Genomic DNA, 6061 nt, shown 5'->3' with positions numbered 1-6061 from the left:
TGTGAGCCACCATGTGGTTGCTGGGAATTGAACTCCAGACCTTTGGAAGAGCAGCTAGTGCTCTTAACCTCTGAGCCATCTCTCCAACCCTTAGGGTTTATAGTGTGACAAAACACCATGACCAAAAGCAAGTTGGACAGGAAAGGGTTTATTTGGCTTACACTTCCATAGCACTGTTCATCATCAAAGGCAGTCAGGTCAGGAACCTGGAGGCAGGAGCTGATGTAAGGGCCATGGAGGGGTGCTGTTTTTTGGCTTGCTTCCCATGGCTTGCTCAGCCTCTTTTTTTTTTTTTTTTTTTTAAGACTTATATACCAGCATCCAGGAGGCTGAGACAGGCAGATCGCTGTGAGTTCAAGGCCAGCCTGGTCTACAAAGCGAGTTCAGGACAGCCAAGGCTACACAGAGAAACCCTGTGTGTGTGTGTGGGGGGGGGGGATTTATAAACAGTGTCCTGCCTGCATATGTCCTTGCCCTCCAGGCCAGAAGAGGGCACCAGATCTCATTTTAGATGGTTGTGAGCCACCTTGTGGTTGCTGGGAATTGAACTCAGGATCTCTGGAAGCAGCCAGTGCTTTTAACCTCTGAGCCATCTCTCCAGCCCCCTCAGCCTCCTTTCTTATAGAAGCCAGGACTACCAGTCCAGGGATGGAGGCACCCATGATGGGCTAGGCCCTCCCCCATCAATAAGAAAATGCCATATAGCCAGACATTTGTTTGTTTGTTTGTTTGTTTGTTTATTTAGGCAGTTCTGGCTGTCCTGGAACTCTCTCTAGTTTTAGTAGACCAGGCTGGCCTCAAACCCACAGAGATCTGCCTGCCTCTGTCTTCTGAGTGCTGGGATTAAAGGCGTGCACCACCACTGCACAGTTTATAGCCAGATCTTATGAAGACATTTTCTCAGTTAAGGATCCCTCCTTTCAGATAACTCTAATTTGTGTCAAGTTGACATAAGACCAGCCAGCACATCAGTGGTAGCATGCCTTTTATCCAAGCAACACTTTGGAGATGAAAGAAGGAGGCTCTCTGGGAGTTCAAGGCTAGCTTGCTACATAGTAAGTTCCAAGTTCCAAGCTAGACAGCAAGGCAAGATAATGAGACACTCTAAAATGTGTGTGTGTGTGTGTGTGTGTGTGTGTGTGTGTGTGTGTGTGTGTGTGCTGGAGCACTTGCCTAGAATGTGAAAGACCCTGAATTCCTCATTTGTCTTATTTCATTTCATGCACATGTATGTTTTGCCTGCGTTATGTATGGGTACCATGTGGGTGCCTGGTGCCTATGGAGGTCGGAAGAGGGCATTAATTTCCCTGGAACTGTAGTTACAGTTCACAACTAGATGAACTGCCGTGTAGGAGTATGACTCAAACCCAGGTCTTCTAAAAGACAGCAGTGAGGTCTTTTAACCACAGAGACATCTCTCCAGCCCTGAAACATTCTAAATGTTATGAGGGAGGAGGGAGCTAGTAGCTGATTCCCATCTCTGGGGAAGCAGAACCAGGAAGATTGTCACAAGTTCAAGGGCAGTTGCATGCTGGCCATGAGGGATACAGCACTGACTGGCACAAACAGGAACAGTAAGACAGAGCCCTTTGCCCTCTGAGCATAAATGTCTCAGCCCAGGAAACAATAGGCTGAGCAAAAGCCTGCCATGCAGGAGGAGAGGTGGCCAGCCCTGCTAAGGCTGGGGAGGTGGACAATTAACAGATCTGTTCATGAGACAGAGAGGCTAGGACAGAAGGCCAGTGGAGGGCGCCTACGTGAGACATTATCCCACGCCAGTCAAAGTAGAGTGTAATTCAGGCAGTGGAACCTGGGGAGCCTGAGAAGAGGCCACTATGCTTTGCACAGAGGATGCTGGGGTGTATATGGTGATCAGGTAAGGGAAGAAAGGAATTGAAGACTCCTAAGATTGTGAGAGATGGAGGCTTCGTGGGGAGGAGGATCGGGAGCTCAGTGTGGGCTGAGTTTTCAACACTGATGGTCACCCCGAACAGAAATGATGTTCCTCTCTTTGCTGCACAGCCAGCATCCTGGCCCAGTCCAGCACGATCTGGATACCAAACAAGTCTGTAGAAAGAAGGAAGTGATTGACACTGGCCTGAAAGGTCTACAATCGAACTTCTAGACACCACCAGGGGGCAGCACCATCTCAAAAGACAAGCCTTAGCCGACTATGCCTACTCACACTATTCTCTGGTCCCCTAGCTGCCTGAAACTACTTTCTCAGGTCTCAGGAATGCAGGAAGGATGCCCTGAAGACCTGCCGCTGGAAACCAGGTCTGGCTGGGGCAGTGGGTGGTGGCTGGTGGCTGTGGGTGGAATGGCCCACCTGGGTTTCCAGGCAGGGAAGGGAAAGGACAGGACAGCTGGCATTTCCAAACCCATACTCAGACTCTGGTCTGACAAGTTCTTCAGGCAGAATTTTTTTTTTTTTTTTTTTTTTTTAAATAGGAACTGTTCTAGAAAACCCAGGCCAGGGCGAGGCTGTGTTCACAGGACCAGTCTCAGAGAGTCACGGCAGGCTTTGTGGGAAGGTCAGGGCACCCAGTCCTGCTAGAGCTGCTAGCCCTGTTCTGCTTCAAACTTAATGTGTCCTAAGAGTGTGGTCACTCTTCATTCATTTGTCAAACCTTGATACCTGTCTGAGTCTAGCCTGGAAATGGACACAGAGGGACAAGAGACGAGCCAGGAACACTGGAGAGATGACACAATCGGTAAAATGCTTGCTGCACAAGCATGAGGTTCTTACTTCACTCCCTCATACCCACATACAAAGCCTGGACCAGGGCTGGTGTGGTGGCGTACACCCTTAATCTCAGCACTCAGGAGGCAGAGGCAGGCAAAGTTCTGTGAGTTCGAGGCCAGCCTGGTCTACAAAGAGAGTCTAGGACAGCCAGGGCTACACAGAGAAATCCTGTCTCGAAACAAACATATAAACAAACAAACAAAAAAACAAAAACAAAAAAACAAACCAAACCAAAACCAAAAAACCTGGACCAGCTATGGGCTGGCAGAGATAGATGGGCTTATGAGGCTTGCTGGCTAGCCAGATTAGTGTAATTGGCGTGTCCCACATCCCACTTGAGAGATCCTGTCTCGAGATAAACGAATGGGGTGATTGGAGAGATGCCTCAGTGGCTAAGGCTTGCGAGTATGCACTGATCTTGGAGAGGGCCTGAGTTCGGTTCCCAGTTCCCATAGCAGGCAGCTTACAACTTCCTGTAACTCCAGCTTCAGGGGAGCCAACACCCTCTTCTTGATTCTGCAAGCGCCTGAATTCAAGTGCACAAACCCATGCTCAGACATACATATGCACGCATGCATGCACATACATACACACATACACAAACAGGGTTTCTTCGTGTAGCCTTGGCTGTTCTGGAATCGCTTTGTAGACCAGGCTGGCCTAGAACTCAGCAATCTACCTGCCTCTGCCTCCCGAGGGCTGGGATTAAAGGCGTACCTGGCTACATATATGTAATTTTTAATTAAAAATAAACTTAAGGGGCTGGAGAGATGGCTCAGCAGTTAAGGGCACTAACTACTCTTCCAGAGAACCGAAGTTCAAATCCCAGCACTCACATGGCAGCTCACAACTATCTGTAACTCTAAAGGTAAATAAAAAATAATAATCTTAAATTAATTAATTAAAATAAATATACACGTGGCTCCTGAAAATAATACATAAGATTAACCTGGTCTCCACAAAGACACACCCTTGCACATAACATGCACTCATATCCACATGAACATGCACACATACTTGTAACATACATGTTCATACATGCACACAAGAGAGAGTTGAACCATGGGACATCAATTACAGTGGAAGACAGTGGATATCCCCCCCTCCATATATCAACATTTCTGACATTTGTATTCAGACGTCTAATAATGTAATGTCTGGCCTCCCCTATCACTACAACAATGCATATTTTGATTGACCATGGTTTCAAATTAAAGTAATAGGGCCTGGTAAGTGTAGAACGGAACATGCTTACAGTTGGGGTCAGGGAGTCAGGGAAGGCTACCTGGAGGAAGTAGGCCTACACGGATAAGTAGGAGTTGATTAGGGAAGAAGGCTCATAAAAGGGCTTCCAGAGCTGGGTATGGTGGTGCATGTCTTTAAGGCCAGCACTCAGGAGGCAGAGGCAGGTGGATCGCTGTGAGTTCGAGGCCAGCCTGGTCTACAAAGTGAGTCCAGGACAGCCAATGCTACACAGAGAAACCCTGTCTGGAAAAAAAAAGAAAGAAAGAAAGAAAAAGAAAACAAAGAAAGAAAAAAAGGCTTCCAGGTCTAGGGGAAAGCCGAAGTCCAGAGCAGACTCTGGGAGGGTGGTGAGAGCTGAGAAGGCAACAGGGTTCCGTCATTAGCAGTTTAAGAGACTGTTCATCAGCCGAGCTGTGGTGGTGCAGGCCTTAATCCCAATACTGAGAAAGCATAGGCAGGCAGACCCCTATAAATTTGAGGCCAGTCTGGTCTACAGATCAAGTTCCAGGAAAGCCAGGGCTATACAGAGAGACCCTGTCTAGAAAAAAACAAACAGTACTTGACACTCTCAGCCAGGTATAGTGGTACACACCTTTGCCCCTAGCACTTGGGAAGCAGAGGCAAGCAGATGCCTGAGTTCGAGGTCATCCTTGTCTCCAGAGTGGGTTTCAGGACAGCCAGGGCTACACAGAGAAAGCCTGTTTGGAGAAAACAAAACCAGAAACAAAAACAAGACTTTTCACTCTTGGTAGCTCTGGGTGGAGGGTGGGGGGAACTAGACAGCTGCTGTTGGCATTAAACGGGCAGTATCCCACCACTAGGTCTGGGGACAGCCAGTCTGGTTAGAACCTGCAGTAGCAGGACAGCGGTCATAGGGGTCCTAAGATATGGACAGCTCCAGGGATTCTCAGGAGGCTGTGGCGAGGAAGAAGGGGAGAGCGGAGGGAAAGGCAGGGGTTGGAGAACAGCAGTCTGGGCTGTGGCGTGGATATCCAGGGATGCCATCCACTGAGAACTCCCTTCATCTGAAGCAGTGAAGAAGGTGCAAAGGGGCCGGGCGTGGTGGTGTGCCTTTAATCCCAATGACCACGATGAGTTCAAGGCTAGCCTAGTCTACAAGGCAAGTTCCAAGATAGACAGAGCTACCCTCAGAGAAAGCTTGTCTCGAAAAAAATAAAAAAAGACGAAGAATGAAGAGGAGGAGGAGGAGGAGGGAGTGGGGGCACTTGGTTTGCCGGCCATGAACTGACAGGAGAGCTGGGTTCTAAGTGTCCAGGACTTGTCCTGGCAGTTGGGAAAGCGGAGAGCTGCTCTAGAGAGGTGTGTGGTTTACACTTTTTTTTCATTTGTTTGCTTGAGACAGGGTCTCACTATGTAGCCCCGGCTGGCTTTGACCTCACATAAGTACACCTGACTTTGCCTCCCATGTGCTGGGCAGAGAGAGTAGGCAGAAATTGGCTAGGGAAGAAGGCACACGGAAGGGCTCAGTGGGTAAAGATGCTTGCCACCAGTCCCGAGGACCTCCAGTACCATTCCTAGGGACCCATGTGGTAAAAAGAGAGAACTGATTGTCAAATTCTCTGTCCTTTGACCTCCGTGTGCATACACATACTAAATAAATAGAGTTCAGCCCTCATCAGAGTGTGGTTGTGTGGACCCTTTAATCCATCTCAGGTCTTGGGGGGGTGGAGGCAAGCAAGCAAGTATATCTTTGTGAATTAGTGGCCTGCCTGATCTTCATAGTGAGTTATAGGCTAGCCAGGCTACACGGTGATATCCTGTCTAAAACCAGAGCAACAACAAATATTCATAGTCAGGAGCGTGGCCGAAAGTCTGCGTATGTGGACTTTGAAGTCAGGATTCTCATGTGAGGTCTGGGTTCAGGTCCCAGAGGTGGTCGTGATGTTGTGATCTGAGAGAATATTGAGAAATCTGAGTCTGGGGTCTTGGTCGGTGTCAGGATTCTTGTGAAGATCCACGGTCTCGGCTCAACGCCCTGGTAGGAGCGTGGAGTCCAGCATCCAGAGATGTGACCGTACAAGACTCAGGTAACAGCCCAGGACTGAGACT

Source organism: Acomys russatus, chromosome 5 (genome assembly GCF_903995435.1).
Source record: "Acomys russatus chromosome 5, mAcoRus1.1, whole genome shotgun sequence".
Classification (NCBI taxonomy): domain Eukaryota; kingdom Metazoa; phylum Chordata; class Mammalia; order Rodentia; family Muridae; genus Acomys; species Acomys russatus.
Note: the sequence above shows the minus strand (reverse complement) of the source record.